Source organism: Hevea brasiliensis, chromosome 8, assembly GCF_030052815.1.
Source record: "Hevea brasiliensis isolate MT/VB/25A 57/8 chromosome 8, ASM3005281v1, whole genome shotgun sequence".
Taxonomy (NCBI): Eukaryota; Viridiplantae; Streptophyta; class Magnoliopsida; order Malpighiales; family Euphorbiaceae; genus Hevea; species Hevea brasiliensis.
The window spans coordinates 61,200,048-61,212,688 of NC_079500.1; positions in this window are offsets into that span (position 1 = coordinate 61,200,048).

Genomic DNA, 12,641 nt, shown 5'->3' on the forward strand with positions numbered 1-12,641 from the left:
TAAAACTTTCTTCATAGAAAATGTTTCCTATTGTATTAAATTTATTCTCCTTTTTGAATTACTCCAATTGGAGTTTTTTAGCTCAAGTTATAGCCATTTGAATCATGGCTGTCGGATTGGACTTAACCTAGATTTTTGGGTACCAAACTGGTTCTGGCAGTTTTTAAGTCACCAACTTTGGGTGGCCAAATGACTTGGTTAAGGGAATAATTTGAGTTTTTATTCCTCATGAAAGTTTTAGGTCTATATCTCATCTATCCACTGGTAAAATTTCAGGTCATTTAGACCTACCTAGCCCAAGTTATGGCCAAATGAACAAACACTATTCATTTAGTCATTTTTGCACAGGTCAGACTGCATAATTCCGGATTTGGTCAATTTGTTTACTAGGTTTTGGTCACTTTTTGGGCATGATTCCTAAATGAAAATTGTGTCATTTTGTATCTATTTTCATTGTCAATTAGCCTCACACCAATTGGACTTATAAATTTTCAGTTTTGGTCCCTCAAAGTGACCTTGGTCCTGCTGTCTGCAGCATGACCCTAAGCAACCCGAATTTGCATTTGGTTCCAACACTTCTAACATACTCCAATTGGTCTCAAATGACCATTTCTCACCTCAAACTAGGTCAAACACATCATTTAACAATTTCTCACATTTTTGTCTTCCAAACCCTAGGTGCCAAAACCCTAATTCATGCAATTGATTAATTCATACCCAATTTACTACACTAATCACATATTCAACCTTAATCAATGTCAAATTCATGTCTAAATTAAATTGAACATATCAAAACTTCAAGGTACCATGGCTGGATAAAAATTACATTTGGTCCCTCAACTATGTTTTCTTTTGATTTGTTTCCATTTTCTCATAATTTCCAAACTATTTCATTACATACACATGAATCAAACCTAGGAAGTGAAGAGTTAGAGCACTAACCTTTACTTTGAATTTCAACTTCTCAATTCCTTCACTTTCTTCCTTCCTATTCTTCTTTAATCTTCTTTTCTAGGGTAACTTAGAAGCTTTTTAGGGTTTAGGGTTGAAATTTGTGGGGAAGAACTAAGTTTTTCAAGCTTTAAAAGCTTGTTAATGGAGGAACCTTGGGAGAGAAAAGTGAGAGAGAGATGGGGACATTTTTTTTGAAGAAGAAGAAATGATTTTCCTTTTTTTTTATGAATTTTTAAGTCTTATGGAAGACCACAATTATTCAAAATTTAATTTTTAATTATATTAGTGTTTATGACATCATGCATGATGTCACGCATGATGTCACTACTTTTCCTTTTTCTTCTTTTTTCTTTCTATTTATTTTTCTCTAGTTCTTTAATTTAATTCCCAATTCCATAATTTTCTTTTCACTAATTTTATTTGATAGTTAGGTCAGCAGTCAACTCTCGGGGTCAATTGACCAAATTACCCCTCGCCGGTTCGACCCGGTTTGCAAATAATTCAATATTTCTTCTGGCTCCCTGACCTAATTATTTGACTGGCTTAACAATTTTTTTTTTCGTAATTTTCTCTTTTCCACTATGTTCACAATAGTCCTAAGGACCGCGGTGTCACATTTTACGGTTCAAAATTTGAGTTTAAATCGACTTCGTAGTCCTTCCCAAGAAGGTCACCATCGCTGTGACTCTCGGCTCATTTAACTCCTTATGTTCTATTTTTCTTATTTATACTTAACTAATTGACAATGACTAATTATTTGTGTTTATGGCTTATCTAGTTATCTTAAGTGTGATTTTAATCCCCTTAATTATCCGGATCAACACCGGTCACCGGAATAGTGAAATATACTAGGCTATGTAAAAAGGGGTGTTACAGACCCATCTTCTCAAGATGTCGGTCTAGCTGAGTTTGTGACATAGGCTTAGTGAATGGATCAGCTAATGCTATTTTCTGTATGGCTACATCGCCTCGCCCAACTTTTTCTCTGATAATGTGGTAGTGCCTTTCTATGTGTTTGGATTTCTGATGAGACTGGGGTTCCTTATATCCAAATAACTTCTTTTGCAGCATCTGATGTAGCAATATACTCGGCCTCTGTATTGGAACTAGTAGTCATACTCTGTTTGGAACTCTTCCAACTAACTGTACTTCCATTACAAATGAACACAAACCTAGAGGTAGACTTTCTATCATCGATATCTGATTGGAAATCAGAATCAGCATAACTATCCAATTGCAAGTCACCACCTACATATATCAAGAATAAATCCTTAGTTCTTCTCAAGTACTTAAGAATATTCTTGATAGCTATCCATTGTTCCAAACCTGGATTAGATTGATACCTGCTAGTCAAACTAACAACATATGGGATATCCGACCTAGTACACAATATTGCATACATCAAACTTCTAATAGCTGAAGCATATGGAATCCTGGCCATTTTATCTCTTTCTTTAAGGGTCTTTGGAGACATCTCTTTAGAAAGGTGGATACCATGTCTCACTGGTAACAATCTTCTCTTGGAATCAAGCATGTTAAACCTCTTTAACACCTTTTCAAAGTATAGACTTTGGGATAAACCAATTATTCTTTTTGCTCTATCTCTATAGATGCGAATCCCAAGAATATAGGTTGCCTCCCCTAAGTCTTTCATGAAGAATGTATTTGACAACCATACCTTTACAGTTGTCAACATATTTGTGTCATTACCCATCAACAGAATATTATCCACATATAAGACAAGGAAAGTGATAACACTATCACTAACCTTCTTATATACACATAGTTCATCTTCATTTTTTTTAAAACCAAATGACTTAATGGCTTTATCAAAACGGATGTTCCAACTACTCGAAGCTTGTTTCAACCCATAAATAGATCGCTTTAGCTTGTGCACTTTGAAACCATCTTGGGATTTAAAACCCCTAGGTTTTTCCATGAAAATGTTCTCTTCAATGTATCCATTGAGAAAAGCTGTTTTGACATCCATTTACCAAATCTCATAATCATAGTATGCAGCTATTGTTAATAGAATCCTAATTGATTTAAGCATGGCAATAGGCGAGAAAGTCTCCTCATAGTCAATTCCTTGCCTTTGAAGAAACCCTTTCGCTACTAGCCTTGCCTTATAGGTCTTTACCTTTTCATTAGAACCAATTTTCTTCTTGAAAATCCATTTGTTCCCTATAGGTACAATACCTTCAGGTGGGTCAACAAGATCCCAAACTTGATTCTTATACATGGAATCAATCTCAGATTTCATAGCATCAATCCATTTTGCAAAGTCTATATCTGATATAGCTTCTTCATAGGTAAGTGGATCATCTCCATGATCTACTTCTTCATGAGTAGACAACTCTTGTTCTTCTTCATGAAGGAAACCATATCTCACTGGTGGGTGAGATATCCTTGTTGTTCTACAAGGAATAGCTGTAGATGTTTCATCAATAGTTGTAGGTTGACTAGATGGATTTATATCCATATGATCTGTTGGTTGATCAGAATTCTCCAATTCCAACTCTATTTGCCTTCCTTTACCTCCTTCTTGAACAAACTGTTGTTCAAAAAATGTGGCATCTCTACTTATCACAACCTTTTGTGATGTAGGCAAATAAAATAATATCCAAAACTATCTTTTGGATATCTAACAAATCGACTCTTTTCTGATCTGGTTTTTAATTTATCAATGTTTAGCTTTTTGATATAAGTTGGACAACCCCAAATCCTAATATGCTTAAGACTTGGTTTTCTTCCATGCCATATCTCATAAGGTGTGGAAGATATTGATTTTGATAGAATCCTATTTAGAATATACAAAGCTGATTCTAATGCAAATCCCCAAAAGGAGATTGATATATTAGTATAGCTCATTATACTACGTACCATATCCAATAGGGTACGATTTCTCATTTCAGATACACCATTCAGCTGTGGTGTTCCCGGAGGAGTCAGCTGAGAAACAATGCCATGCTCTCTCAAGTATTCATCAAATTCAGTACTCAAGTATTCACCTTCACGATCTGATCGAAGAGCTTTAATACTTTTTCCTTTTTGATTATCTACTTTAGATTTAAATTCTTTGAACTTTTTAAAGGATTCATGTTTGTATTTCATCAAATACAAATACCCAAACCTTGATTTATCATCAGTAAAGTTAATAAAATAATGAAAACCACCTCTAACCATTTTCATAAGTGGACCACATACATTACTATGTATTAGTTCCAAAATATTTTCAGCTCTTAGTCCTTGTCTAACAAAAGGTGATCTAGTCATTTTTCCCTGAAGGCAGGATTCACAGGTTGAAGTAGGTTCAGAACCCAATGAGGATAGAATCCTCATTTTCTCCAGTTTTGCAATCCTATCTTCTACAACATGAGCTAATTTTAAGTGCCAAATATATTTTGAACTTGATTTGATTTTTATCATGGCATTGCATTCTTTTAGATTGCTATACTCTGAGCAGTTTCCTTTCTAGTGCCCATCCTGCTGGCAGTGGAAACACTTTCCTTTGCCTCCATAAGCTTTAGTCTTCCCTTTATGTTTAGCTATTTTCTTTGAAGGACCAGGAATTTGAGGTTTCTTTTTCTTATTGCCCTTCTTCTTGTTGGACTTTTCGACAAAAGAAGATGCAATCAAAGCTACCTCTTTTCTTTTATTGCCTGGCATATTCTTTTGGGCAATCACTAGCATGTTGAGTAAACTAGCCAAGGTGCATTCCTGCTTAGTCATATGGAAAATTGTCACAAAATTCTCAAATGACTCAGGAAGGGACTGAAGGATCAAATCCGTCTGCAGTTGGAAATCCATGTTAAAGTCAAGATGTTCCAATTGCTCAATCAGCCGAATCATCTTGTGGACATGTTCCCCAACATTTTGTCCCTCAGACATCCTCATGCGGAACAGCTGTCTAGATATCTCATACCTAGCATTCCTACTGTGCTCACCATACAACTCTTATAGGTGAAGGAGGATCTCACTCGCACTCTACATGTTCTCATTCTGCTTCTGTAACTCATTACTCATAGAAGCAAGCATATAACACTTAGCTCTCATATCATGCTCCTTCCACTTGTCTAAAGTTTCATGTTCCTTTTGACTGGCCTTTGGAGGTAAGGGACCAGCAATATTTAAATTTAGAACATATCCTATATGTTTAAGGTTCAGGACAAGTTTCAAATTTCTTAGCCAATCAGATAGATTAGGTCTTGTCAACCTATTTTGATCAAGTATGCTTGCAAGGATATTGGATGGTGATGGTTGTTCTATGCTCATTATTATTAGAAAATTAACTTTAGAAAATAACCAGATTAATTAGTAAATTTATCATGTATTTAACCAAAATGATTATGGTCTTTTAATGAAATTAGTCCTCCCACTAACTTAGCGAATCCTACACTTCCAAAGTAGAAAACAGAAATCCTATGTAACGCCCCTATTTGCATAGCCTGGTATATTTCACTATTCCGGTGACTGGTGTCAGTCCGGACAATTAAGGGGATTAGAACCATACTTAAGACAACTAGATAAGCTATAAATACAAATAATTAGTAATTGCCAATTAGTTAAGTATAAATAAGAAAAACAGAACATAAGAAGTTAAACAAGCTAAGAGTCACAGTGATGGGTGACCTTCTAGGGAAGGACTGCGGAGTCGATTTAAACTCAAATTTTGAACAGTAAAATGTGACACCGCGGTCCTTAGGATCATTACGAACATAGTGGAAAAGAGAAAATCATGAAAAAAAAATTGTTAAGTTAGTCAAATAATTAGGTCAGGGAGCCAAAAGAAATATTGAACTATTTGCAAACCGGGTCGAACCGGCAAGGGGCAATTTGGTCAATTGACCCCGAGAGCTGACTCCTAATCTAACTGTCAAATAAAATCAGAGAAAAGAAAAATTTGAAATCGAAAATTAAATTAAAGAACTAGGGAAAAATAAATAAAAAGGAAAAAAGAAAAAGTTGAAATGAGTGACATCATGCATGACATCATGCATGATGTCATAAACACTAATATAATTAAAACTTGAATTTTGGATAATTATGGTCTTCCATAAGACTAAAAACAAAAAGGAAAAGAAAAAGGAAAAAAAAACAAAAAGCCTTCTTCCCTAAACCTTGCCGCCTCACTCTTCCTCTCAACTCTCCCTCACCAAATCACCATTAAAGCTCATTTTGAGCTTGAAGAAATCAAACCGTAGCCATAAAAATTGTTAACCCCTTAATTAAACTTGGTCTTTTAGTCTTGAAAAGAAGTTTAAGCAAGAAAGAAAGAAGAAAGGAAGGAGTTGAAGAGAAAAAAAATTATGTAATTCAATGTTAGTGAGTTCATTTTAAGTTTTAAGTTTAATTTAAGTATTTAAAGCATGAAGAACCTAGAAATATGCTTAAAATGAAATGAAAACATCTTTAGAGGACTAGATGGAAATTCTGGCAGCTAGGGTTTGTGATGGAAATGCATGTGTTTTGATTGAATTAAATATATTAGGAAGCTTAATAGAGTTGATGAATGATGTTGGTATGCTTTGAATCAAGTAAATGTAACAAAAATGTGAATTAGGGTTTGGACCTAGGGTTTTGGAAGCCAAAAATTGAAAAAATGGTCAAATGGTGTGTTTGACCTTGTTTGAGCTGAGAAATGGTCATTTGTGACCAATTGAGATGTGTTGGAAGCGTTGGAAGTGAGAGTGAATTTGGATTGAAAATGGCCATGCTGCAGGCAGCAGGACCAAGGTCCCTCTGAGGGACCAAAACTGAAAATTTACAAGTCTAATTGGTATGAGACCAATTAGGAATGAAAATAGACACAAAATGGAACATTTTTCATTTAGGAATCATGCCCAAAAAGTGACCATAGCCTAGTAAACAAATTGACTAAATCTGGATTTATGCAGCCTGACCTGTACAAAAATGACTAAATGAACAGTGTTCGTTCATTTGGCCATAACTTGGGTTAGGCAGGTCTAAATGACCTAAAATTTTACCAGTGGACAGCTGAGATATAGACCTAAAACTTTTATGAAGGATGCCAATCCAAATTATGCCCTTAACCAAGTCATTTGGCCACCCAAAGTTGGTAACCTAAAACTGCCAGAACCAGTTTGGTGCCCAGAAATCTGGGTTAAGTCCAATCCGGCAGCCATGATTCAAATGGTTATAACTTGAGCTACAAAACTCCAATTGGAGTGATTCAAAAAGGAGAATAAATTTAAAACAATAGGGAACATTTTCTATGAAGAAAATTTTGCCAAATTCTAATAGCAAATTGACCAATGGAACAGTGCAACATAAGACACCAAAACTAAAAAAAATGCAATTTTGCCTAAAAGACCTAAGTTTTGAGAAAACAACCAAAACCAATAAATTTAGTGACCAAAATGTGGTATGTGGGTGAAGTTAGAATTCCCATACCTATTAAGCCTTAGAAAGTCAACAAATTGACTTGAATAGTGTAGTGAATAGTAACCCCAAAATACAAATTTTAAAGAACGTCAAGTTTAGCATATATAAGCTAGATAAAAGTGAATTTGAATTTATATTTGGATTTATGCTAAGTTATGGTACTGAAACACTGTGAAACTGTGTGTTTCAGCTGAAAAAGGCTCAGAAAGTCTAAGAGACTGAGTCAAGGCCTAGAGGCGACTCACGTCAGGTTTGTGCACAATAAACTCTATTTCAGCATTTTATCCTTAAAAAATTGATTTAGTACGCATTATGAGTTTAAGAACTTTTGTGTTGCCACTTTGTGATGAGATTGTGACTTTGGAAATTGATTTGATTTTTGTATGCAATATTTGAATAAAATGTTTGAAGTGGATTTTTGATTCACACTTAGCATGACAGTGCCTTATTATTACTCCTCTATTTATGGGGTTGAGATCGATTATTTTCCTCCCTCTCTGGTTTACCCGTTGAGGTTGTAGATCGGATGAGTACTCATTAGCTAGCTAGCCACCTCCCTCATTGATTTTGATTAGTGAGGTTGTAGATTGCTTTGTCGTGGTGTACAATGCGGCATTGATCGGAAATTTTGTGTCATGGCTTAAGTTGTGTATGAATTGACAACACTGTGTTTATTAAATTATTTGACCCAAAAATTTTGCTATAATGAGTTTTGATAATTGGTGAAATGTAATTGTGCAACATTTAAATTGTGTTTTGTCAATGAATGATTTATGTATTGTATTTTAAATTTTTATTGTGCACCACTAAGAATTTTTATGCTCAGCGATAGCTTGTTTTGCTATCGCAGATAAGAGCAAGGAAAAAGTAGCAGAGTGAGCTGCTGGATTGGCAAGAACTTCTTGATCACTTTTATACGGGTATTTATTTATACCCTTGTAATTATTTGATGTAAACATTTTAATGTTGTATGTATCAATGTAGAGTTGAGCTATTGTACAATAAATTATAATAATATTATTTTTTTGTATTTAATATCTATAAATTAAACTTGTGAATGTAAATTAGCTTTATTGAATGAAATGATGAAATGTTTTGAGATGACAAACTTGGATTAAATTGTGGAATTATTTTAAAGTGGAATTGACTGGAGTTATGTTGAATTGAGATTATTTGGAGTTTGGGAGTTGTGAAAAAATTTATTGTAAGTGTCACACCCTACTCCCCTGTAAGATGCAACATGATCCCGTAGTACACCTAATGAATTACCAACTCCGTCTACTGATAACCCATTAAATACACTACAAGGGATTTTAATAACTTTTCTTACTTTTTTCACAGTGGTGAGCACTATTTACAGGTGTTAAAAACCTTTTTGAACTGAAGTGGTAGAACTAACACATTTGAATTATTTGGAATTTCTGTAAAAATTTTGGCAGAGTGCCATCTGTATTTTGGATAAAACAGTTCTTCAGAAAACCTGTAGAAAGCACTTCAATATTTTTCCAAATCTCAACTCCAACAAAATTCAACACAATATTTTTCTCAACTCAATCCACAACAATTTTTCAGTATTTTCAAAGGATGAGATAAAAGAAATATAATACAAATTTTACAAGTCAAAATAACTCATAATTTACTTTACAACTTCAATGTACAATTTTTAATTTATAACTGCTCAAATACTTTATATACATATTATTACATGCATACATCAGACCTATGTACATGGGTATACCTATAATATACCTGGAGCTGATCTGAAAGTGTCTTCAAAGAAACTTACTCACTGCTTTATGCTCTTCTTACCTGCGACAGCATACAAAGCTATCGCTGAGTGGTGAACTCAGTGGTGCACAACTATAGTTTAAAACATAGTACAATATACATTGACAAAATTTACAGTAAATAATTTGGAAATCTGAATACTCATCAAATTCCAAAACTCAAAATATTCATTTCCAATAATGTAAATCATTTGTATAAAATGATTTTGATAACGACATTCAATTTATCAAATCATGACTAACCATTTAAGGTAGTTCCAACAAAATCAATTATACATAAATCATAACTGAAATCATAATTCTTTACTATTCAAAAACATTCTGTATCTCAAAAATCATGTTGTGTATCAAAAACCATGCTGTATCTCAAAAACCATGCTGTATCTCAAAAATTATTCTTTATCTCAAAAGCCATTCTTTATCTCACTAACTATGCAAGACTAATCCGAAAGGGCCATCTTCGGGGTGATTCTAACTCCCTATGGTCGGGGAGGTCGAATTAGATTCTAACTCCCTATGGTCGGGGAGGTCGAATCATCGTGCACAGTACCATCACAATAATGAATCTTCCGCAAGGGCCATAACGATAAAATAAACTTAGATCTAACCTCAAATCAGAGGAAAATCTAAGCCTGTGCACGTACCATGGTAATCAAAACACAACTAACTCCATTGTCTTCTCAACAAATGAGAGAGACGGGTAATAACCTAGTCAAGCATCTATAGTGAGATATAAAACAATATCACAATCCTTTTAGTGAGCATAAATCACAGTATAATTCGATTCAAATTCAATTCCAATATCCAATAAATTTTATGCTCATCACAATTCAAATCATAAATTTGCATTTTTCCATGAAAATTACTATCACAATTTAAAACATGTTCTATCACAATTTTCCAAAACATAATTTATTCAATCCATAACAATGCTTAATACTTGTCGAAATACCATTTCACAAAGCTAAATTCGTACATACTATAACAATTTTCAATAATCATTGAATTAAATCCAATGCTTGTTAAACACAATACATAAGAAAAATATGTCATTTAATCATATGAAATATTCAAAACAAAATCAGTTAAAAACTAGTTGTGCACAAACCTCTTATAACTGTCTCCTGGTCTTGACTCAGTGTTTCCTTCCCTTTCCCTAAGTCTTTACTAACTGAGAAACACAATTTGAAGTGTTTCAGTACTAAATTAAACTATCTCTATCGATAATGTTTGATAAGTAATTCACTGAAAGCTATTATTTGCTTAATCACCTAATATACCGATCCTTGATGCATTCTAGGTAAATTAGGTTTTAGTGTCATTAATGTGTCACATTCGATAGTGTTTTAAGATTGGTACATGTTACCAAGTTCATTTCCGTGTATACTGCATTTTCTTGCAATTTGCTGGATTTTGGGATACTAGTTTGACCTAGCCGGACGACCTAGCTCCCTCGGTTTTCGGTCAAAACTACCAACTTGTAGATCTATGTCTTATGGAACGCAGGGCAAAATTTTAGGTCAATCCGAGTTATGTAGACCAAGTTATGGTCATTTTACTATTGCTGGTCAAATGGCATCAAATTAGGTCATTTTAGGTCAATTTTGGTCAACTTTGGTTCGGCCAGTTTTTGGACCCGAATTTGTGCAAGCTGTTTGAGTTGCTTATGGTCATTTCTGGGCTTTGGTGTCTTCATAAGACTTGTAGGTATAGATCTTAACTATTCATGGTTAAAATTTCAGGTCAATTGGACCTGTTTTGAGTGAGTTATGGCCTATATACTAACTGCTGCCCAAATGATCAGTTTTCAGGTTTCACTTGCACTTAATCCGAATTGGTCATTTTTTTATGCTACCTTGCAAGCAGAATTTTGGTATGCTTTCTTAATGAAAGTTGGCAAATTTTGTGCCTAGTTTTACCTCCAATTGGTCTCATACCAATTGGAGTTACACATTTAGTTTTATAGGTTAAAATGCACACTGCCCTTAATTATATTGCTTAAACATAATTTCATTACACATTTACCTTGCTACAAATTCACCTCTCAACCCCATTCTGTTTTGATACATTACCAAAACCACTTACCACCTTACCTTAAAGTCATTTTGGGCAGAATACAAACATCCTTAATACACCAAATAAAACTCCAATTCATAAAGTCCAAATAAAACAATACATACACATGGACATTTCTAATTCTTACACATACTTTACACAACCAATTTACATACACACTCATCAATCCTCAATGTCACAATTCTGCCCATATCTTCATGAACACATACATTTATCAAAGAAGCCTCAAGGCTGCCGAAAAGCTTCACCATGCCAAAGTGTCCATTCCAAGTGCATAATCACCATTTACATATGGAATTAACTACTAGGACATCAATTCACCCTATTCAACATGAATTCCCATCAAACATATGTAAAATAAATCATCAAATATACAACTCCATGGCTGCCCAAAATTGATATATCAAGAACTCCTCAAACTTGAAAATTTTCTTCACAATTCAAACACCCATAACAAGTATACAAACTTTAACAAAGCAAAGTTCAAAAATACAAACTTACCTATGGTTGGGGCTTGTTAAACCTTCACCAAACTTCTTGATTTTGGTATCAAGCTCTTCCTTGTGATGTGGGGACAATTTTTAGTGAAGCTACCTAGGTGATTGGAGGTAAATTGAAGGAGTGCATGAAGCTTAAAGAAAAATGGCCATGGAGGTTTTGGGAGCTTTTCATTTACGGCATGGATGATTCTCAAGCTTGAAGATGAAGTGTTTAGTGGAGAAATATGCCCACTAACACATTTTATAATCCTTAGTGGTCCACTCACTTTGGTTTAATCATTTTATATGTTAAATGTGTTATTTACACAATTTTCACTCCACTTTTGGCTATTTACATTAGGTACCACCAAATTAATTCTTCATTTTATTTTCTAAGTGTAATATTATTTATTTTTAATGGAAATTTAGGTCAAAAGACAATTCGGGATGTCAAATGACCATAATGCCCCTGTTCGGGTTGCATTCCCAATTTTTCGGTAACACCGAGTTTTGTCTATTTTTCGATTTTTCACTTTTCTTTGTACTAATTATTTAATTTTTCTTTGATATTTCTAATGATATTTATACTTCCATAAGGGTCTATTTAAGTCCTAAAAATATTTTTCACGGTTCCCCGCAGTCCAGGGCTAGTCAACGGTCCACGCCGTGACTTCCCGGTGCGGTCACCCATCGCTAGGGTTCTCGGCTCGTTTAACTTGGTTACATTTCTTTGCTATTATTTTTCTTTTGTTTTTCTTATATTTTCTTTTCTTGTATTTCATTATTTTATGTCTCCTCCCTCATGTCAAAGTGTAGTTCTAGGCATCCTAGCTGTTCGGATAACACTAGTCACCGGAACAGTAGAACGCACTACCGAACTTAGGGGTGTTACAGGAAGTATTTTTACACGTTTTTGAAGAACTGTTTTCTCCAAATACAG